This window comes from Ursus arctos, unplaced genomic scaffold (assembly GCF_023065955.2).
Source record: "Ursus arctos isolate Adak ecotype North America unplaced genomic scaffold, UrsArc2.0 scaffold_24, whole genome shotgun sequence".
Taxonomy (NCBI): Eukaryota; Metazoa; Chordata; class Mammalia; order Carnivora; family Ursidae; genus Ursus; species Ursus arctos.
Window position 1 is genome coordinate 26,046,764 of NW_026622919.1, and position 24,063 is coordinate 26,070,826.

The window sequence follows — 24,063 nt, forward strand, 5'->3', positions numbered from 1 at the left end:
TGGGACTGATTCATCAAAGGATCAGGATCAAGCTACTTAGTGGAACTAGCCTTCTGTAAAATTTTGAGGTAGGTGAAATTGCAGCCTCCTTCCTGCCCTGTTCCCTCCCCAGGGAGTCTGTGTTTCCTTTGCTCGCTCCCTCGTGGCCCACCTCTGCGGCTCCCGAACACGGGCAGTGCCTGTACCACAATCATACAGTCCGAACTGCAGCTCGGCCCTTACGATCACACACGTGCAAACATACTCTGAGGAGGGGTGGCAGAATGCTCGAGACTTGTGCGAGATCAGAGAGGCCAGATGAAAACTGATGGGAGGGAAAGTATAAAAAGTAAAAAATAAACAAATAAAAAAACAAAGTGGGAGGGAATATGGAAAAAGTATATGGTGAGAAGAGTGGGCGGACCACCAACACGGCCCTCAAGATCAGCTGACAAAGGTCCCAAGGCTCTTGGCCACCGCAGCAAATGAAAGGACTCCGAGGACAGCTGGGGGAAGAACCCAGAATTCACAAAACATGCAGAATGAAGTCCCTTCCACGTTTGTCCCTTTCCATTCCCTCTGCACACCCTTTGAACCTCCTGTCTAGTCTAAGATAATCACCCATTAGGAGGTCTTACAACATTCAGTTTCTCCTTGCTTTCCTTTTCCTGGTACTGAATCTTTTTTCTTTTCTTTTTTTTTTTAAAGATTTTATTTATTTATTTGAGATAGAGAAAGAGCGCATGAGCCTGGGGGCAGAGGAAGAGGGAGAAGCAGACTCCTCTGCTGAGCAAGGAGCCCAACATGGGACTCGATCCCAGGCCCCTGGGATCATGACCTGAGCTGAAGGCAGATGCTTAACCAACTGAGCCACCCAGGCGCCCCATTCCTGGCACTGAATCTAACGGCTTCATAGTCCCCTGGGGCCTCCTTCAGTGAGGCTTTCAGAACCTTCTGCCGCCTGGAAGGAACCTGTCCTTGGGGCTTACCTCCCACTGCTCTCCCCCCCCCCCAACACCTTGGCCTCTGGCTGAACAAGAAAGAACTGTCACTCCCCCCCCCACCCCCAGGTGTCCTAGGGCCTTCAACCTTTCAGCAGAACCATGCTCCTTGCCTGATATGCACACTCATTAAAAATCCTACTCACTCTCCAAGGCTGGACTCCAGTGTTTCTTCCTTTGGGAATCTCCCTCAACGCCCCCTTCTTCCTCATGAAGTGGTACTCCCTTTATCCTCTGAAATTCTGTTGTATCCTCTCTCTCTTACGCCACTTCTTATAATCTCTCTTATAATAGTGGTAGAAACAACGCTTTTATGTCCTAATATTTCTTGGAGCTTATGGTGTGATAATGGGATATCAGCGGTGTGATGAATGCACGAGGAATCCTGACCACAGACTGAGTGAATGCCACCACACCATGTGATGGAGCCCCTCTTACTCTTGCTCCCCCTCTCTTGCTCTCATATGCACACACACATACACTCACATTCCTGTCCATGAGAACAATTCAGATATCTTAATTGAAATATAAAAGATTGATAAGCAGAGGGGAAAAAAGTAAAAAAAAAAAAAAAAAAAAGAAATAATGATGAATACTTCCACTCTCTCAAATAAGACAGATCTTTTTCTACTTGGCTTTTAGAACGTAATTATTTATGAATTTCTGTACTTGAAATCCACCTCGTTGCACAGAGGTCTTTGGGTATGTTTTATAATGCAAAATCTTGATTTTTAGGAGGCATCTTCACATGGCAAAAAATACTTAGTCTAGACTGAGCGACCTTTCCCAGTCTGGTGATGAAAGACCGAAAGAAACAGCCCACATTTCTGTAGAAATTGGTAAACGGTGGAGTGGTACATGGGAGGCCTCATTAAATCTGACAGTGGTTCACCTACCTGAGTTTGTAAACAGAGCATCTGTTCTCATTGGTATAGACATGACCTTGTGGGTCTCTTTGCAGACTGCATTAGTGCTGTGCAAATATTCCTCCTCAGTTGTGAAGGCACATTATACTCAGGGAAATTATTCTCCCAGCAAACAGACAGATGTTTAACTTCACTTAATATGACACTGTAGTCTGCATTCTTAATGTGAGACAGGGGTCCTTTTTCCAGCTAGAGGAAAATTGCGTATGTCATGTTTAACCACCACAGCGCTCTGTAGCAAAAATTAAGTCATTACCTCTTTCTGACTAGGAACTGCACTCCTTTCAACCCTCACTCAGCAGTGTCATTGGCAGAAGCCACGGTGTACCTCGCGGACCTTGGGAATCACAAGATGAGGCAGGAGTTGTCTGTGATGGCCTTTTTCAGCCTCTCTGCGAACTTCTAAACACTTCTGCTTGCAAATCCCTACAGTATAAACATACTGAGACTTACTTCCCATTGCAGGAGTCAGACCCAGAAGAATATGAAACATGCCTTTTCCAAAGATGCTAGGAAAGCTTAAGAAACTCAAGGAGGTAAAGAAGAGGTGGGTGCGGTTAGACCAAACACACGCATCTAGCTTTATTCTTGGGGGCTTTGGCATACAATCCACCTGTCTGCTAGTGGTTATCAAGGATAATTGTCCTTTGGAACTTAAGCAGAAGAGGCCCAGGGAATTGAGCTAGACCCAGGTTTGACACAGTGGAATTTCTTTTAATGCTGGAACTTAGGATGGCACGACCCCCAAGTGAGGTCCTCACAGCTTCCAATCTATGCTTCTACTCTGCTGGGCTCAACAGCTATGTTCGTGCTTTATTAGCGGGCTGCCAAGACTCGAGCGGGATACAGGAAGGCTGGCGCGAAGGACCTGCTCCTTCCTGTGATACACTAAGGGTCCCCCCTTTTTTTTCTCCTTTCCAACCCTCTGATTAAACAATTATTTTATATTAAATTATCTCTTGAAATAATGATGTGGTTTCTTTTTTCTTGACTGGGTCCTAATTGATATAATTATAACTGCTATATTTATAATAATCGAGTGACACAGACTTTTACTATATAGTTAATATTATGTTTATATTTTGTAAGATGCATCCATGTCCTAAAAATGCATTTGTTAAAAAGAACATGAAGGATCAATATTACTACCCTGAAAGATGTTCCCGATAGATTGATAAAAGCAAATGCTTTTTATAAGTGGCAAGCATTTGTTGTATAATTAGAGAAACATAAAAGGAATGTTTAAGAAGGATAAAATAACAGGATACTGGCATCTCTAAAAGAGTACTTTATTAGCCCTGTTAAAATAACTCTTAAAATATCTTTAACATATGTAATCAGGACACTATGATTTTTCCCCCCATATTTAGCTGGGATTGCAATAACCATAAAACAATTAAGATGCAATTTTTTGATGTTTTTGCCACAATTTGAAACTCAAAACATTTACATAATATGCTTAATTCAAAGGCATACATGCTACTGCATCTAAAATTTAACTTTTTAGCTAAATATAGTGAAAACCAACTCACATTAAAGTCCACAGCTGGGAAAGAAGAATTAGCAAAAACTTTAATTATGGTCTCATTGACACTTCTATTTTCGAGCCCATTCATGAATTAATTTTAACTCTGTGCCTCTGCCTTCAAGCAAACTGTAAGCACCTGTCAGAAAATGACAGTGTTTGAATATCTGCACATATGTTTGAAATTCCTACATCTTGATTCCTTTGTCAACATTTCAACTTTACGCAGTGTGGGGGAGGCTCTAAGGCAGAGGCAGCAAGCCTGGTCTCTGAACGTGGCCAAGATCCCCTTCCAGAGAATGTTCGTGTACTCTAGAAGCCAAAATGGAGCTTCTTAACAGAGTTGACCTCTAAGCTATGATAAAGCAGGAGGGGAGCATGATGCAGGGAAGCGAGCACTGAAAAGGAACTTCAGGGGACCTGAGTTCAAGGCCACGCTCCATAATGTGACATTAGGCTACTCCTGATCTGTGACACTAAACACTTCTGCTTGCAAATCCCTACAGTATAAACATACTGAGACTTACTTCCCATTGCAGGAGTCAGACCCAGAAGAATAGTAGAGCTTGGTGGCAACTGTGCAGCCTGTCGTTATAATAAGAATATAATAAGAATATAATAAGAATATAATAAGAATATAATAAGAATAATAAGAAGATCCTTTACCTGCAACATCTTAAAGCGTCAGTCTAAGGCAGTGGGAGGGCTAGGCTCTCCCTATCGGTGAAAAAAAGAGCTCAGAATGCAACCTCCATATAAAAAGATTTGTTCATAAATTGGATATGTATGCCATTGTACTAATTTTTCCTAGTGCTTGGTCTCCTCTAAAACAGTGCCTATCAGCCAGCATCCTCTCTCATTCCGGTGAAGCCATAGGGGCTCCCTTCCGACTTCACCTTGCCAAGCCTGTTCTTACCCTACCATCTGCCCCGCCTTCTTCAGCTAGCACCTTGGTTTGTACCCTCAGCTACTTCAGGTCTTTGCTCAAGTGTCACTTTTTCAGAAGGCCTTCCCTGACTGTCTCATTTAAATTTAAAATCCTTCCCAGTTTCAGCCCTTGCACCCCTTCTTCCCCTTTTTGCTTTATTTCTCTCCCAAGCACTTGTGCTGGGTGTTCCCCATTGACCCTGGGGATACCTCTTCCTCTTCTTCCCCCTTTTTCTGTGCCCCAGGAGGCTGTCCTCCATGGATTATACCGACTGGGCTCTTTCGCTCCCTGGCTTTCAGCTGAGTTGGGCCATAGGAGGAACAGCAGGGGACTGGAGGGAGAGAGGAGCGAGAAGCCTGAGTGCTTATTCCCTCAGTAACTATCCTACAGGGCCGAGGACTGGAAAGGGTGCCTTCTTCTCCCACAGCCACACCCCCTGTTGGGTGTCCTGCTACTCCAGCCACAGCTGCTGCTCTCCCTTCTGAGCGCTGGGACACTGCTTCCTCCCCTGGAGGAGACAGCTCCCCACTGCCTGTACCCCCTGAGGGGTCCCGCTATCCCTTGTTGGTTTCTCTTAAACCCTGACTTGCCCTCAATAAGCAGCTCTTCATTAATCTCTCCTCAATGACTTACTTTGAGTGTGCTGCCCTGGCTTTCCAGGATGTTATCCATATTTACATTGATAATCTGTTTCCTCTCATTAGAATGTAAAACTCCTGAGGGCAGAGATTTTTCATCTGGTTTTGACTGTGGTTCGCTGCCATATGCGCGGTTCCCGCACACAGTAGGCTCTCAGGTAAACAGATGAATAATATTTTTCTCCTGGATCCTTTGCACAATTGTCTTGCACATTCTATTTTGGGAATCATTGGCTGAAGGTACAAATATATATTGTTCTTCGCCTGGTTTTACTAACTCCTGGACTCATTTAGCCTAATTCCCATCTAATACAGAGCTCTGATTATTTTTAAATTGTAAGAAATGTAATTTAGTATCAAATCCTTCAGGAGGATCATACTTGCCTCCCACAAGATTCCTATAATAATGGCCCCAACAGATACTAAGCCAATCACGGGAAAGACTTTATTAGTTCGCCTTTCTAAGCTGTCTTTGAGCTAACAGATTTGTCCTTCTCCCTCCTGATTTCTGCTTTAAGATCCTGTCTTCCTTTCTTCCAATAAGGAAGATGAAAACTGCCCAAGGAAGTACAGACATGGCTGGCTCATTTTGTCCCTATTCACACAGCAGGGGAGAATCACTCAATATCTTGTTCCCCAGCTCAGTTACTTAATTTGCATACAATACTCCATTATTTAATTAACTTATAACTTCTAGGGCTTAGTTGCCCAGATCAGACTTAACAATTGTCTTTAGTAACAACATCCCTTAGAGCAGAATAGCTAATTACCCAGAATTTTTTTTCCTTAAATCAGAGGCACGTACATACATCCTTTTCGGTCCTTCAATGCGAACATTTGGGTAATTGCTTCTGACTGAATTACCTTATGCCTATTAACCATGCCCGGGTACTTCACTTTTGGATAAACCAGATCATTTTTCACACGCCTGAGTTTCTTCCTCTGCGTTAATCGATAAATGCAGCTGGGTTCCAAGAGTCGCTACTGGACTGAACAGGACCTGATCTTCAAGACAATGTCATGGAAGCTGCTGAGGTTGCTTTGGGAGGGAGAACGTAAGTGGTGCGAAACTGCTGAATCCTGCATCCAGGAGGAAACGTTTTGTAAACACAGTCTCTTCCACGTGCCATGTGGCTCCATTTTCAAATGCTGTTCTCATCGCTGGCTGTCTATAGCGGCATGAGTCAGTGTTTTCTTATGGGGTTTCAAGTTTCTTGAGCTGCAAGTCAAAACATTGTGACGCTCCGTCTTTGGGAAGAAGAAGACATTAGCTGCCAATATTAGTAAAACGGAGCTCTGCTTTCTGTTACGGCCGAAGTGTGTGGCTTGTACCAGCAGTCACGCACAGAGTCAGACACTTTTCTTTTCATTGGAACTGGAACAGCATTTCTGTTTTCCCCACTCTCAGCAGTGGGCTGCCTCTCCAATGTGGTATTAGTGTCCTAGGGGGGCCATCCCAAGGGCCACAAACCAGGTGGCTTACACAGTAAGAAATGGATTGTGTCCCAGGTCCGGAGGCTGGAAATTCAAGACCAAGGTGTCAGCAGGGCCGGTTCCTGCTGGGGACTGTGAGGGAGAATCTCTTCCTTGCCTCCTCCTTAGCTTCCAGTGGTTTGCTGACAATCTGTGGCCCTCTGTCTGCCTTTGTCTTCACTTGGTGTTTTCCTAGTGTGCGTGTCTAGGTCCAAATTTCCCTTTTTATAAGGACACCAGTCAGACTGGGTTAGAGGCCCATCCTACTCTAGTATGACTAAGTCATTACCTCTGTAATGACTTTATTTCAAATCAGGCCACATTCTGAGGTACTGGGGGTTGGGACTTCCACAAGAGCTATTTTTTTCGGGGGGGGGAGGCACAATTCAACCCCTAACAAATGGTCAAAATTAAATTATGTGTCAAGAAGATGCTAAAGAGAGCCCTGTATACAACCCTTTTCTTTTTTTTTAGTGAGGAACAGAAAGATAGTGACTTGTCCAGGGCTTGCTGGGAGAGTAATGGTAGAGAGTTGGTGCTTTCCTAAGCACTGTCTTAGTTTTCTTCTTCCTGAAGGAGAGACTCATTTGCATTCACAGAGGGGAGGCAGCAGGCAGCAGTGACCACCCTAGTTGGGAAAACTTCCCCAAGATGGATGTAGCACGTCTACACCAGCTTGCTTTATGAGGGTCACCCCCCCATAGGCAATTAAAAAAGGGAAAGCTGGGTGTGAGTACTGAAAACTAAACCTCACTGAGGGGCACACAGGGCACCTGACATTTGCTCAGCACTCTGGGCAATTCTGAGTTAGTAAGTTAAACTGATTTCTTTAGTCCAAGGAGTTACTCACATGCACTGAGAGCTTCCTTTGTAGGAAGTGTTTTCGAATCCATTATCTCATTTGTTCCCTGCCGGCTCTGAGACAAGCATTATTTCTATTGGACAGAAAGAGAAACTGAGGTTCGAAGATAAGCATATATATATATATTTTTAAGTAAAGTGTTACAGCCTGACTTGATAAAGCTTGTATGTTATATCACGTTGGGATTCAAATTCCAATGCTCTTTACTGAACTCTTACCGTTCTGAGCTATACTAAGTTAAACATGTTTAAAGTTCTCAAACTTCTTAGTATTTATGCTTGAGGTTTTTTGGTTTTGTTTTTTCCTACTTCTTCCTTGAAATATAAATTTGGGAGAACTTCTCACAAGCTAACCAAGTGCTTTAGGTATCCACTGCTTTGCACTCAGCAGATGGTCATAAAATCTGAGAAAAGGATGACAGCCCATCTTCAGATCCCAGAGAGTCAGAGTCACATAAGCTTAGGATCTGAATGAGCTTAGAGGCTTTCTAAACAACACTTTTTTTTTTTTTTTAACAGACAAGAAAGCTAGGGCTCTAGATCCTACAGCCAGTTAAAAATCCAGCATCCTGAGTTCTGAGGACTCTCAGCCCTATGTTCTGATGACAGGATCTATCACCATATCAATAAGAGAAAGACTAGCTGGAAGAGAGACCCCATTGCTTTTATCCCACTTTTTCTGAAGGCAAGAAAGGTCATTAAAGATGCATGGCGGAGGGGTGCCGGGTGGCTCAGTTGTTAAGCAGCTGCCTTTGGCTCAGGTCATGATCCCAGGGTCCTGGGATCAAGCCCTGCCTTAGGCTCCCTGCTCAGCAGGAAGCCTGCTTCCCCCTCTTCTACTCCCCCTGCTTGTGTTTCCTCTCTTGCTGTCTCTCTCTCTGTCAAACAAAGAAACAAATAAATAAATGTGCATGGGAGAGACTGCAAAAGAGTCTAATACCGTGCAACAGTGATATTCAAAATTATTCCATTGGTGGCCACAGTGTCCTGTGAAGGCACAGAGCAGCTCCTCTGCAAGGTCATAAAAAGAGGCTGCATGTTGCGGGCTGAGGCTTCTTCCAACACAGACCCCATTACGGCTCCAGAGGAAAGGACATGAATTCCTTCCGGGGAGTCTGTGGGGAGGATAGTGCTTGCTTCTCTCCTGGCGACAAGAGTCGCAAGAGGGATAGGCGGTGTGGGGCTTTACTGCCGACGACCTTCCCACAGAACACGCTGCATCTCATTTTCCAGAACAGCCTTGCTCCGACTGGGTGGAGTATTTGACGGCCTTCCTAAAGAAACTGAAAGCTTTGCCAGAAGACTCGAAAGGAATAAACAGCAGAACAGAGAGAGGGAAGGGAGAGGCCAAGAAGCTGGTCTCACTGCTCCTGGATCTTTCTGGACCTCAAAGGGGTCATGAGTTTGACCTCAGGGTCTCACCGCCTCGGAATGGTTTTCCCCATGGCCTCCATGCATCTCGGCATTCTCCCCACTGCCAAACAGGATGGGTTTTGCCATCACCCTCGGAAACCTCTATGCTCTCCACACTGTGAAGCCTACCTGCCTCAGCATGGCCTGCCTGGTGCTTGGAAACCCAGCCTCCGTTCCACCTTGTCTCCTGCTTCTCTGTTCTAGCAACTCACGTCTCTGCCACGCTCGGGCACCGGCCACTCATCACACACGTCACTTGTTGCCACTGCCTTGGTGTGACCTTTGTTTCCTTTCGTCAGTCGACAATCTCCCCGGGAACAAGGCTCAGCTCAGGAGCTCCCTTCCGTGAGAAATCTTCTGGCCAGAACGAATCACTCCCAGCCTGAGCTCTTTCTTGGGGGCTCAGCTCAAAGCCTCCTACTTGAAGCTTTGGTTCTTTTGATTAGATGGAAAGACAAAGCCATTTGTAAACCAATGCCATACCTAAAAACCTTAAAAAAACTTAATTTCAGACGAATTTTAGATTTACAGAAAGGCTGCAAAGAGAGCAAAGACGGCTCCCACCTGATGACTTCTTAGAATCACAAAATATTTTACAGAAACGTACAAAGAATGATAATACAAACACTTATATCCTCACCTCCCATCTTTATCAAATCTTAACATTTTGACATTTGCTTCAGATTTTTTTTTAAAACATAAAGCATTACTATGATTTTTAAAGTCCTCTGTGTATATCTCCCTGTTCTCTATCTTTTTTCCTCCTCAGACTTAATCACTGTAAGTCTGTAATCACTGTAAGTCTGTAATCACTGTAATCACTGCTTACGATCAATTGGCATGCTTTTCTATGTTTGCTACACATGTATGTATCCCAGAAACCATACTGGATTGCTTTGCGTGTTGTCAAGCTTCGTACATAGGGCATCATTCTGTATACATCAATCGGTTTTATATATTTCGCTTTTTCACATAACATGTGTTTCTGATTTTGTAGATGTAGTTCATTCATTTAATCTCCTGTACGGTATTTTATTAGAGGAATACACAACCATCTATTCTATTCAATCGGTAGGCATTTCAGGTTCTCATTTATTTTTTAGTGTGGACAAGGAGAGACATACAACAATGCACATTGAAGCACTGGTTTTATTAGCAAAACCAGGCAGTGGATCTGGATGGATTAATCCATGAGCTCATAAACTTTTCCACCCTAGAGCACCATTTAAGCCCTTATGAAAGAAAAAAAAAACAGAGACAGACATCAAAATAATATTTTTGACAGTCATGAGAGGTTTCTTGTTCATTTTTTAAAGATTTTATTTATTTATTTATTTATTTACTTACTTGAGAGAGAAAGAGAGCACAGGCGGGGATGGGGGGAGGGGCAGAGGGAGTAACAGACTCCCCACTGAGCCGGAAGCCCTACCTGGGGCTTGATCCCAGGACTCTGAGATCACGACCTGAGCCAAAGGCAGACGCTTAACTGACTGAGCGACCCAAGCACCCCTCTTGTTCATTTTCTTCTTTAGATCCATAAAAAAAGCAGGAGGGGAACCCACCAGCCGTTTTTAGGAAAATACACATAACAGAGGCACCTTTACCTCTGCCAAGCTCTTCCAAATCTCAAAAATGAAGGTAGAAGGTGCTGTTCATACTATTATACAAAGTTGTGGAATTAAGTCCCAAGGGTACCTGGAAAGTTATCTCTCTAAATTCTAACTTCCTATACTTAGCATTGGCCTAGATTGTTTTAACATTCCCTTGAAATAATAAACTCTTAAAACAAACAAACAAACAAACCCAGATACAGGTGATATCATTGTTTTTCCCCAAACAGTTTAAAATATGCCTATAAATAATCCTATAGAAAAGAGGGGAGCAGACAGGCTCAACTATTTTGGGAACTAATTAAAGCAGAACTTGGGTTTTAATGCTTAATGATTTTCTACAAATCGGCAGAAAGGTGAGGAATGTTATTACGAGGTGGTCAGGCAGAAAAAGAGATGTCCTGTCTCAACTCGAGAGATCCCCCTGGTTCCACTGGGACATCTGCATTCAGTACCTTTCCCTTTCAGCTGTGATAGTACGCAATCTCACAGGCATGGTGGTAGGACTGGGGACACTGGGGTGAATAAGGCAGTGTCTGCTTTTAAGAAGCTCTTGGCTACTCTATGAATATGTGGACACAGAATGGGAAGGGGGAGGGCATGGTTCTTTGGGATGAGGCAGGAGATTGAGTGGGAGTGCCACATCGAGGGAGCTGGAGCAAAGGCAGGGGCAGTAACAAACCACCACTGCCTCCAACGAACACCTGCAACAGTACATCCACTTGGAACCTAGATCCTGGTTTCCATAGTTCTGTTAATTATACAACTGCCCAAACCATGATGTAGAAGAAATAATACAACCTCATTCAAAAGTATAAAAACAAAATGGAGCACGCCACACACCAGCTACATGGAACTATTGTCTAGCCGCCAACCCATGAATTTTCAAGCCACCAAGCTTTACTGACACCCCTACTTTGAAGACATTCTCATTGTGCCTCACTTCCTTCTAGACTAATGCATCCTTAAAACTCATGTGAAACCTCACCTCCCTAAGAAACCTTCCTCACACCCCCAGAGGGGTGAATCATCCCTGTGTGTGCTCCCAGAGAAGGCTGCCTCTGTCCCTGGAAAGGGTAGCACTCAGCACAGGCTGACAACTAGTCTCTTAATTGTGCATGCCTCTGTGTCCTCCACTCTCAGAAGACAGGGATTCATCTCATTCATCTTTGTGGTCCCCTCAGTACCTGGCATAGTGCCAACTGTAGGAAGTGTTCGATGTGAAGTTCATTAGAGGACTCGCATTGCTGAAAAGAAATGGCTCTGGGAATGACAGTTGTCAACAGATCCCAGTAGTATAATTGCCTTCAACTTCATGTGGGTATGATTCCTTTGAAAAAACTGTGTTTTGTGTTTTTTTTTGTTTGTTTGTTTTTGATCATTGGCATTGACTCAGCTCTGCCTGGAAGTCCTAGGTTTAATTCCCTGGACAAGGAAGCAAGCTGTGTATGTTTGAGTGGGTGTGTGAGGGTAGTCTTCATGGATCTTTCTACAAGCTGTGTTCAAAGTAGACCACTTCCTACTAGATTCCTCACCTTTCCTAGATAGCAAACAGTAGAATGCTTATTTTAATTAAAGTAAACAATGACTTCAAAAGTATGTCCAAGAATGAAAACTGAAAAGGCAAGAAGGAAAACACTAGACATAGCATTTAAAAGGGTATTTTTTTCCCTTCAGCTTTATGGTTCATTACGTGTCTTGAAACAACTGTGAGTGGCTTTTCCTTAGGTAATTTTAGGTATCTGGTGTGTTTTTTCCCCCCCGTTTTCTCTAGAAAATTTATAGGAAAAGAGAAACATACCTTAGCTGAGAATCATTTTGAAACTCAAACATATCAGGCCAATATGCTCATGATATAAAAACAAAACCAAGCAAGCAAAAAGATGAGCAAAAATAAAACAAAACATGAAGAAACAAGTAGGAGTACTAGTAGAAAGAAAAAAAAAAGTAATATGAGTTTATTTGGTTCCAGTTCTGGCTATGATGATGATGTATGTATCTCTACATCTCCCACTGATTCCTACTAAAGACATAAAGGCATCCATCAGAGGACTCGGAAAAAGTAAATAATAGCAGGTGAACTGGAGAAAGAAATAAAAATAGAAGATATGGCCAATATGGCAGTGAGTTTATGAGTATTTTCTTTTTCTTCCTAATCTCCCAGTTTGGACTCCAGAATAGCCTAAATCCCAGAACTGCACACCAGGCATGAAGAGGAAAAACTCCAAGAGAAATATAGTCCCTATTTTTCTTTCCAGAAGACTGGGAAGGAAAAGTATCTGGAATGGAGACTGTGGAAGGAGATCCCTTCCTTTGTGTGTTTTTTGTTTTGTTCCCCCGGCTCAGTCCAGACAAGTTGTAGTCACAAAGTTGTAAACTAATAGATGCAGCAGCTATGCATCTACCTACGATTCAAGAGAAATTACTTCTCTTGGAGCAGAGGAATTGGAAAACTGGTCCCTGTGGTCCGAAGAGAGAGTATGTTTGTGGGAAATTGTCGTTATTAATTTTCTTCCTCTTCTCCTTCTCCTTGTTTTGCTCTCAAGGTGAACCAAGTCATAAAAAGTGTGAAATAGCATAGGAACCTAAAACACAGACTTTTAAGAAACCCTGGAGACTGGAGAGGAATGCAGTAGAGAAAAAGAGCCCCTAAGTCTGTGCATGAATTCACAGGCTCACTGCTTAGTTGCACGTACACTGAAATTACATGATTGAGCATAGTGAATGCTTCAAGAACTGGACTATGGTAAAACAAAGGGTTGACCCCTGGGTTGTGTACCTACAGAGCAGACAGAATAGAGCTACAGATGCTTCGAAAACTAAACTGTCATAGGAACCACAGCCTATAGAAGGCAGGTGTGGCAAGAATCACACCAGGCTGATTATCTGAGAATACAAACAAAAAACAAAACAAACAAAAGGAAAACATTACCTAGAGAATTTAACAGGATGAGTCATAAACATAAACTTCAAAATGTCTATGATATAACCTAAAATCACTAGACATAAAAAGACCCGGAAAAATCTCACCAACTCTCCAAAGAAAAGACAATCAAGTAATTACTAATCCCTGAGATGACCCATATGTTGAAATTATTGGGGAAAGCTTTGAAAGTAGTTATAACTACACTCCATGAAGAGAAGAAAATCTTTTGAAGTGAGTGAAAAGATAAAAGTTATGAGGCAAGAAATAGAAAATATAAAGGAGAGCTAAATGAAAATTTTAGAAATAAAAATATAACTAACATTTTTACCACATAAACTCAATTGTGTAGTGGAAATGTCAGCAAAAAAAGTCAATGAACTTGAAAAAAAATAGTAGAAATGATCCTTTCTGAACAAGAGACAAAATTAAATATATATATATATATATATATATATATATATATATATCAGAGCCTCAGGGACCTGTAGGAGAGGTCTCACATTTGAGTTACCAGAATCCCGAAAAGAGGAAAAAGATTGGTGCAGAAAAAATAAAACAAAAAAATTTTCAAATTTGGTTGAAAACCATAAATGTACAGATTTAAGAGTCTGGAAGTACCTGAAAAAGGGAAAAAATCATAAGCAGAGACATCATAATCAAACTGCTGAAATCTAAATGTAAAGAAAAATCTTGAAAGCAGCAAGTAAAGATTCCAACACTTTGCATAAAGGAGAACAATTCAGTGACAGCATATTTCAATGGAAATCATGGAAGCCAGAAGACAGTATAATAACCTATTTAAAGTGATGAAAAGCAAAGAACCATTAATTCAGAACTCAATATCCACCACAAATATCCTTCAGGAAGGAAAGGTGAAATAAAGATATTTTTGGATGACAGAAAGAGCTAATAGAATTCATAGCAGCTGATCCTCTCTAAAAGAAATGATGAAAGCTCTTCAGGTAGAAAAGAAATGATACTAAAGAGAAACTTGGAACAGGCAAACACCTGGGTAAACAGCCTTTTTATTTTTCCCTCTTAAGTTCTTTAAAATATGTTTGACTGTTGAAGGTAAAAATTATAACATTGTGTGATGGGGTTTTCAATTTTTTTAAATAGATGTACTATATTTGTTAACTATAGCATAAAGGAGGGAGCATAAAAGAGCCTAAATGGTTGCAGTTTTTCTACATTTTTCTATAAGTGGTAAAATCTGAACTCTATGTAGACTGTGGAAAGATAGGTATATATTTAATCATTTGAATAACCACTAAAAAACTAGAGACAGTCAAAAAGTAATTAGAGAAAACTGAATACTAAAAAAATCAAATAATCAAAAGAAGGCAGAAAAAACAAAAGAATGAAAAACAGAGCAAACAGAAAAACAATAAAATGACAGACCTAAATCTAACCATATCAATAATTACATTAAATTTAAATGTACTATGCAAATTACAAGGGAGATGATGAGATTTGAAAAAAAATTAAAAATCAACTGTATGCTGTCCGCACGAAAAACACCTAAATATAATGATATAGATAGGTTAAAAGTAAAAATAAGAAAAAAGACAAAGCATGCAAACAGTATTCAGAAGGAAATTGGGATGGGCTGTGTTAATGTCAGATAAAGTATACTTCAAAACAAGGAAAATTACTGGGGATAATATAATGATGAAAGGATTAATTTACCAAGACGACATAACAATCTTATGTGTACATGTACCAAATAACAAAGCATTAAAATGCACAAAGTAAAAATGGATGAAGCTGGAAGAAATAGACAAATTAAAAATTACAGTTAGATTAAAACCACTCCCCCTTGTAATTAACAGAACAAGGAAACACGAAATCAGCAGGGACATAGAAGTTTTGAAAAAGACTCAGACAACTTGACATACATAGAACATTCAACACAAGAGCAGAATATACATTCTTTACAAGTGTATATGGAACATTCACCAAGATAGACAAGATCCTGGGTCATAAAACGAACCTTAAGAAATTTAAAGTGACTGAAAAAATACCAAGTATGTTCTCCAACCATAATGGAATTGAACCAGAAATCAATAACAAAGATGTTCAGGGAAAACAAACCATAAATATTTGAAAATTAAATAACACACTTCTAAATAATGCATCTGTCAAAAAGAAAGTCTCAAAGAACATTAGAAAATATTTTGAACTAAATGAAAATGAAAATATTACACATGGTGGTCAGTTATATGTAGTCAACTTAGCTAGGCTATTCTCCTTGTTACTGAATCAAATGTAAATCTAGTTTCTGCTGTGAGGTAGATATGGTTAAAGTCTAGAGTTATTTTGGGTGTCTGTGTGGCTGTCGGCTAAGCGTCTGCTTTCGGCCCAGGTCATGATCCCAGAGTCCTAAAATCAAGTCCCACATTGGGCTCCCTCCTTAGTGGGGAGTCTGCTTCTCCCTCTCCCTCACCAACCTTCCACCCCCGCCACTTGTGCTCTCTGGCTCTATCTCTCTGTAAAATAAATAAATAAAATCTTCAAAAAAAAAGTATACAGTCATTTTATGTTAAGCAAGGAAGATAATTAGTTGAAAAGGTAAAATAAAGATATTTTAGAAAGGTGTCCCTCTAAAATACCTTCCCTACTATGAGCATACTGAATGCAACAATGGATCTGAACCATAAGAAACAGTCCAGTTCTTATTGGAACTCAACTATGTATTCATTCTTCCACCCATATGAGCTACTATGAGCATACTGAATGCAACAATGGATCTGAACCATAAGAAACAGTCCAGTTCTTATTGGAACTCAACTATGTATTCATTCTTCCACCCAATGGATATTTACTGTGTGCCAAGTCCTGTGATAAGCAATGAAGATTAGACCTAAAATTAAGATAAATGAATGAATGAATGAATGAATGAATGAATCTTTAAGGAACTTGTGTGTGGAATTTAAAGAATGAGTAAGGAATAAGCAGAAAAGTCCATTCCAGGTAGAAGGAAACAATATAAACAAAGAAACAGAAAGACAATAAGAAAAATTATGCCTTGAGAAATTTCCCTTTCTGCCCCTCAGATGCCCTTTGCTTCCTTTCTTGGGTCTCTGACAGTGGGGACTGGAGGCATAACTTCAGTGAGGCTGCCAAAGCATATGGAGTTACGGAGCAGGCTGTTTGTAGAGGAACAGATCACAGAGTAGCTACCTAGCCCAAGGAATGGGAAAAAGAGAGATGCAACACACATTGCAGGCCAATGCAGATTTTGTCCTCCCAGTGGAATTTTCACAGCATCTTTAATTAAAAAAAAATACTACGCAAGGCTGGGTGAAAACTTGTCCAATTCCAAGCTAAGCAGGCTAAGTCTCGACTTCATTTAAATCCTATTAAAGCACAATCTTCTCAAATATCCTTTTATGATGTCTAGAAAGTCTAATTCTTCAATTTAATTTTATGGGAGTATGGATTAAAAACGCTTATAAAGAACAAAGGGAATTACCCAAAAGAAAGGCATTTCCTGGAGGGAGAAAAAAAAGCCCTCCACGCAGCAAAAGGAATTTTTTAGTTTTATTATTTTTACTCCCCCCCCCCATGTATGAGAAACAGAGAATGGGAAGTCTAAAATCTGAATTTAAAGCTATCACCAAAGTATATTTTTTCTTTTACGTGACGTGGCTTTAACAGAGGAAAAGTGATTCTACTATCAGCCTGCATAATTTTTGCAGAGAAAGGATAGACATATTGCTGCTCAAATGCTGAAATGATTATTTGGTTTATTCAAAATTATTTGAACTATTAGCTCATGTAGGATAAGCATGCTAAGCATTAATCCTTTCATGATCTAATTAATCAGCCTTTCCAAAGTTACTAAGACAAATTCTTCAAAGATGCTTTCAAAAGTCTCTTTATCCTAAAAGGATTCATTGTTTTATTCTGTTTATCCAAAATCACAGATAAGTTATTTGCTCTATACCTAGATCCTTTTAAAAAACAAACTACTATAGGCAAAACACCTACATTCCAGGAATGAAACAGACAGAGAGAGGAGTGAGGAAGCAACCAGCAATATGAACAGGAAGTGATGAAAACTGGCCTGACTACATCACGGACCTGCACCAGGAAACACTGCTCTAGAAATTTCATATTTGAAAAGGTATTACATGGCAATTGGCGTTAATTTGTTAATGAGTGTGATCTAAATAAGGATGTCAAAATATACCTTAAAATAAGTCCTAGATGTTTGACTCCTTTGGAAAATTGTCATAATGATTTAATAGTGAAGGACCTAGAGCCGCTCATTTGTCTCAGACCAATGATGAGGAGAATCTAAACATGAACCTGGAACATAACAGACATATTTGCAGGCAGTGGTGAGCGTAAGTTGATTTTCCATAAATGGCAAAACCATGCTTATTACCTGCATAGGCTTAAGAGCACGAAAAACATATTCTACTTCTACAATGTCTTACAAATTGTTACAAAACAATTTCTTCCCTAAGAATAACAAATACCTAGTGAGACTGTGTTTAAATTTATCCTTGGGCATTATGAATAAAAATGTATCTGGTGTGAGCTATGGATCCTTTATTACAGAAAGTTTTTTTAGAAACTCCAAACCTTCCTTCTTGCAGGAGAAAGCTTAGTCAGCATTATTTGGTGATGATCAATCTGGATAGAAACCACAATAGAAAATTAATTAACATTTGCTTACTGGAATTTGTAATACTTCAGATAACATTGATGTGGGAGTGAAAGTTACCCTTACCCAGCTAACTTTCAGTAGTAGTTAAAAACAGGGAATTATAACAAGATAGAACTGTTTAGAAATATTTACTGGTATATTTTTGAGCTTTCTACTTCCACCACTTTATATTCTTTTTCTTCTTCTTTTTTTCTTAGAGAGGAAGAGTGTGAGTGAGGGGGGGACAAAGGGAGAGGGAGGAAGAGAGAGAATCTTAAGCAGGCTCCATGCTCAGTGCAGAGCCTGATGCGGGGCTCAATCTAATGACCCTGAGATTATGACTTGAGCCAAAATCAAGAGTCAGATGCTTAACTGACTGAGCCACCCAGGCACCCCTCTACTTCTACCACTTTAAATGTAACTTATAGTTTACATAGCATCTTATGTTAATAAAAACATATTGATACCTGCTTATATATAAAGCCACTATAGATCTAGTGATTTTTCAGACTATGCATTTAACCAAAGTAAAGTGATATTTTAAAAAATCTAAGCACATTTATCTCAAATACCTTATAGTAGAAAGGAAAATATATGGGCATATGCAATTATAGAACCCATATTGAATCAGAAATTATAGAAAATGTGATGTGAGAGTTACATAAGGGAAGGATGCTATTTGAGGAATCAGGAAAAGAGCAAGGTCTCAAAAAAGATGTGAGATTTACTCTGAGCCCCCTCCCCCCCCCCCCCCGGTTGCTCCTAGAAAAGTTCCTTCATACTGTAGACTATCACACTTTTTGGAGACCAACTGAAAAACACATTGTGATCATAATTTGCCTTTTTTCTTTATGTTCACTGATATTCATGAATCTTCAATCTTTATCCTTAGATTCTATATCTATACCTTGAATACACAAGATTATAAGTGATATTTGATTTAAGTTTGTATATATACTTTTCTGAATATCTAAAAATCTGAAGGACAACTGTAGTGCTCACACAGAGATTAATAAGAGAAGACTTTTCTGTCTTAAAGAAGGCAACTATCCCTTGAGGGAAACAGATTCATGAACAGATATAAATTTAACATGCTGTGATAAGAGCACAAGGTATTAGGGGAGCAAAAAGAGGATGTTGTTTGAAAATGTCATACATTCCTGAAAATTATGTCTTATAAGAGGTGGCCATAAGTGAAATATGCATGAGTTGTTTTCACCTCTCTAGACAATGGAAAAAATTAAATAATAAATAAAGGCAAAAAATGAGGAAGAAAAAAACCCCACAAAACAAAGCCATATCAAGCAGTACTGAAGGAATCTGACCATGATGACCAGCTTAATCTGTTTTGTGTGACATCATCTATGGCACGTGATTATTTAAGCTGAGGGACCATCCAAATGCCTCTAAAACAAAAATGAAAACAAACTGCAAGTACAACTATAAAGAATCATGGGGAGAGAATTTCAGTCACTTCATTTCAGGCTGATGTGGCTCTCCATTGCCTGGTCAAATAGGTTACAAAATGCTGCAAAACTGGTGTGCAGAGTACTAGCCAACTGATGAGGCAGCATTCTACAGGGTCTAAATCTAATAAAGAATCAGGATTTTCAGTTCCTGACATAACAGAGTAATAAATATTGGACAAACTTTCCTGCTATAAACAACTACGCAACTAGACACGACTAGTTTCAGGCATTGGCAAGACAGCACAAGGCTGTGATCTTTGAGAGAAAAAATGAGCTCCATATTTAACCTGAATTTCTGCCAGAGGGCACATTCCAAGCCTTGACATATGGAAGTTGAGTCCAAGCAGAGAATGACATTCTCAGCTGGGTGAAGGAAACAGAGATTTGCTACAGGGATGGCAAGAAGGCTGGAATCCTCAGGGCAAGATGTAATTGAGGAGGGAGCACTGAAGATAAGGAGCCCCAGAAATCTGCCTCTTTAGAATCTCCTACATATGTGCAGGGCTAGTCTCCTACATATGTCTGGCAGAGAATGACTTCTGGGGAATTGTGAACCTTAATAGAGTTCTGAAGGTTGTTAATGTGGGGAAACACTGGAGTTCTATCATTCAGAGTGGGAAGATTTCCCTAAATGCCCCAAACATTCAGTTAAAACTTCATAAAAATTACAAATAAAAGAGTATGGCTACATTAGCCCTAAAGTATCCTGTAGGTTTATGCTAATGAAGCCCCAAACAGCCCTGACAGCATAAAGCTGATTCTTCAGTTATTTACTTTTCAGAAAAAAAGAGTCAATTTTGTTTAAAGACGATAATGTTTAAACTCTAAACATTAGTCAAATACACATACAGCATATAATTAAAAAACTACTAGAAGACAAAGTAGGGAAATATAACACATAACTAGGAATCAACATGAACAGACTCAGATATGCCAATGATGCTGTAATTAACAGGTAAAGACTTTAAAAGTAGCTATTATGGGGTGCCTGAGTGGCTCCATCAGTTGAGCATCCAATTCTTGGTTTTGGGTCAGGTCATAATCTCAGGGTTGTGAGACTGAGCCTTGCATTGGGCTCTGTGCTTAGCATGGAGTCTGCTTGAGATTCTCTCCCTTTCCCCTCTCCCTTCCTCTCTTCCCCTCTCCCTGCTCTCTCTCTCTCTCTCAAATAAATAAAATCTTAAAAAATAAAAGTAGTTATTATAAACAGATTCAATTTTTTAAAAAGATTGAGAATCTCAGCAAAGAGAAACTACAAAAAAAAATAGAAATTCTACAATAGAAAATTACAATAGCTAAAATTTAAAAAAAAAAAAAAAGGTGACCTTAACAGTAGATGGACAATGCAAAAGAAAAGATCAGTGAACTTGAAGACAGGATCAAAGAATCTATATAAACTAAAGCTCAAAAAGAAAAATAAACTTGAAAAAAAGGAACAGAGCCTTAGTGAATTGTGAGACAACATCAAGCAGTCTAACATGTGTAACTGAAGTGCCAGAAGGACAAAAGAGAGAGATTAGGCAAACATGTTTGAAGAATTAATGATTAAACTTTTCCAAATTTGATGAAAAATTTCAAATCACAAAGCCAATAAGAAGAACAAACCCCAAGTTGCATAAACACAAAGAAAATCAGACAGACACATATATTGTAGTCGAGCTACTGAAAACCAATTTTACTATTTTACTGAAAATAAAAAGAAAATCTTCAAAGCAGTAAGAAAAGGCACATTATATACGAGGGAAAAAAATGATAGGGGGGCGCCTGGGTGGCATAGCGGTTAAGCGTCTGCCTTTGGCTCAGGGCGTGATCCCGGCGTTATGGGATCGAGCCTCACATCAGGCTCTTACATTATGAGCCTGCTTCTTCCTCTCCCACTCCCCCTGCTTGTGTTCCCCCTCTCGCTGGCTGTCTCTATCTCTGTCGAATAAATAAATAAAATCTTTTAAAAAAATGATAGGAATTATAAATGACTTCTCACCAGAAATAATGCAAGAAAAAAGACACAAAAAAAACTGAAAAAGCTGCCAAACTTGATTTCTATATCCAAAAACTATCTTTCAAGTACAACAGTAAAATAAAGATCCATAAAAATCAAAATGAAAAGAATTTGAAACATGAGAATTGTTAAAGAAATCAGAGAGGGAGACAAACCATGAGAGACTCTGGACTCAGGGTAACAAACTGAGGGTTATGGAAGGGAGAGGGTTGGGGAGATGGGGTAACCGGCTGAAGAGCATTAAGGAGGGCACATGTTGTGATGAGCAATGGGTGTTATATGCAACTACTCAATCGTTGAACACTACATCAAAAACTAATAATGTACTATAAGCTGGCTAACTGAACATAACAAAAAAATGTTTTTAAGGAATATGAAACACAGATCTAGTTGAAAGAAAAAAAGAGCCCAAGAAATGGAAAAAAATGTATAGGTAAATGGAACTTTTTTCTTGCTTCTTGGAGAAATGATATTTTTGAAGGTAAACTGCTATAAGTTAAACATACATATAATAATTTCCAGCTCAACAAGTAAATAAAACACAAAGCAGCATGACAGAAATGTCAGTATAGGAGATTAAATACAATACTGAAGATTACTCATTTCACCATCAAGAAGGTAGGAAATTTCTTATGAAATTAACACACAATTAAGATGTATGTCTTCTTGATGAATTGTCACTATTAACATTGTAAAATATTTCTCATTATCCCTGATAATGCATTACTTGCTAAAGTCCTTGTCAGATATTAATATAACTACATTAGCTTTCTCATGATTAATGTTTGCATGGTATGTTTTTCTCCATCCTTTTACTTTTGATGTGTCTGTGCCTTTATGTTTAAAAGATTTTCTTATAAACAGCAAATAGTTGACCCTTGCTTTTTTATCCAGTCTGATAGTCTTTGTCTTTTAAATGAAAGGATTTAGTCCATTTACATTTAATGTTATCATTTATAAGTTTAGATTAAATATACCATGTTTATATTTTCTATATTTTCTATTCATTATTTCATATTTGTTTTCTACATGTTGTGTCTGCTCTTCATTTCCACCTTTCTTACCTTCTTGGTGGTGAAATGACTAATCTTCAGTATTGTATTTCAAAAAGGGATAATCAGTACAGACATTATAAAGATAATTAAGGAGCATTATATACAACTTTATGACAATGAATTATACAACTTAGATAAAATTAACAAATCCCATGAAGCAAAGCTTAGCAAAATTGATACAATAAGACATAGGAAGTGTGATCAATCCTGTATCCATTAAGAAAATTTAATTTTAATTAAAAATTTTCCACTCAGGCCCAAAAAGCTTTATTGATAAATACTATAAAATCTTTAAGAAATGTATGATATCAGGGGCGCCTGGGTGGCACAGCGGTTGAGCGTCTGCCTTCGGCTCAGGGCGTGATCCCGGCGTCATGGGATCGAGCCCCACATCAGGCTCCTCCTCTATGAGCCTGTTTCTTCCTCTCCCACTCCCCCTGCTTGTGTTCCCTCTCTCGCTGGCTGTCTCTATCCTGTCGAATAAATAAATAAAATCTTAAAAAAAAAAAAAAAAAAAAAGAAATGTATGATATCAGTTTTGTATGTACCTTTTCAGAAGATAGTGGAGATGAAACCACTTTCCAGTTAAGTTTATGAGGCTAGCATATGGCTGATACCAAATCTAGACACAGACATTATAAGAAAAAAAAAAAAAGGCAGACCAATACCTCTTATGAACCAAGATACAAAAATCCTTACCAAAGTATTAGTAAACAAAACCCAGTAATAATTTTTTTAAAGATTATATATAATGACTAAGTGACCCTTTCTCCAGGAATTCAAGGTTGGTTAAATACAGAAAATTCAATTACTATAATTGACACATTAAAAGATTATAACAGAAAATGTGTATGATTATTTCAATTGCCACACAAAAAAATTTTAAATAAAATCCATTGTTATACGCAAACAATGAATCATGGAACACTACATCAAAAACTAATGATGTACTGTATGGTGACTAACATACCATAATAAAAAATAAAAAATAAATAAATAAAAAAGGAAGGCAATCTTCATCTATTAAAATGTAAAAAAAAAAAGAAAAGTTTAATCATATAGCCATCATATGATCTAGCCTTTTCATTCTTAGGTATGTATCCCAGAAAAATGAGAATATATGTTCACGTAAAGATTTGTACATCAGTGTTCACAGCAATCTCATTCATCATTTGGAAATATCCCAAATGACCATCAACAGGAGAAACGACAAGCTGTGACAGTTATACAATGAAATATTGTCCAAGTGCAAAAGGCAAACAGCTACTTGTGACATGCTACCATATCAATGAATCTCAAAAACATGACATTGAGCAAAAAAGTCAAACGGGAATGAGTACAGACTAAATGACTCCACTATATGAAACTCTAAAAGGGGCAAAACTAAAGTATGAAGAAAGAAATCAGAACACTAGCTCTTTTTGGTGGGGGAGGGACACGATTGATGGGGAAGGTACACCAAGAAACTGACAAAAATAGCTTATACGGGGGCGTGTTAAAGACGTGTTCACACTCATCAAAACTCACTGAGCTTTAGAGGGCAGGTATATGCATTTTACCGAACATACATTATATCTCAAGATTTTAAAAGGCTACATATACA

The 24,063-nt window shown here is 39.2% G+C and overlaps 1 protein-coding gene across 5 annotated transcripts in view; it reads right to left on the reverse strand.

Moving 5' to 3' along the window:
• CA10 (carbonic anhydrase 10) overlaps positions 1-24,063 on the reverse strand; it is a 480,117-nt gene that overhangs the window by 296,824 nt on the left and 159,230 nt on the right. The window lies entirely within an intron of this gene.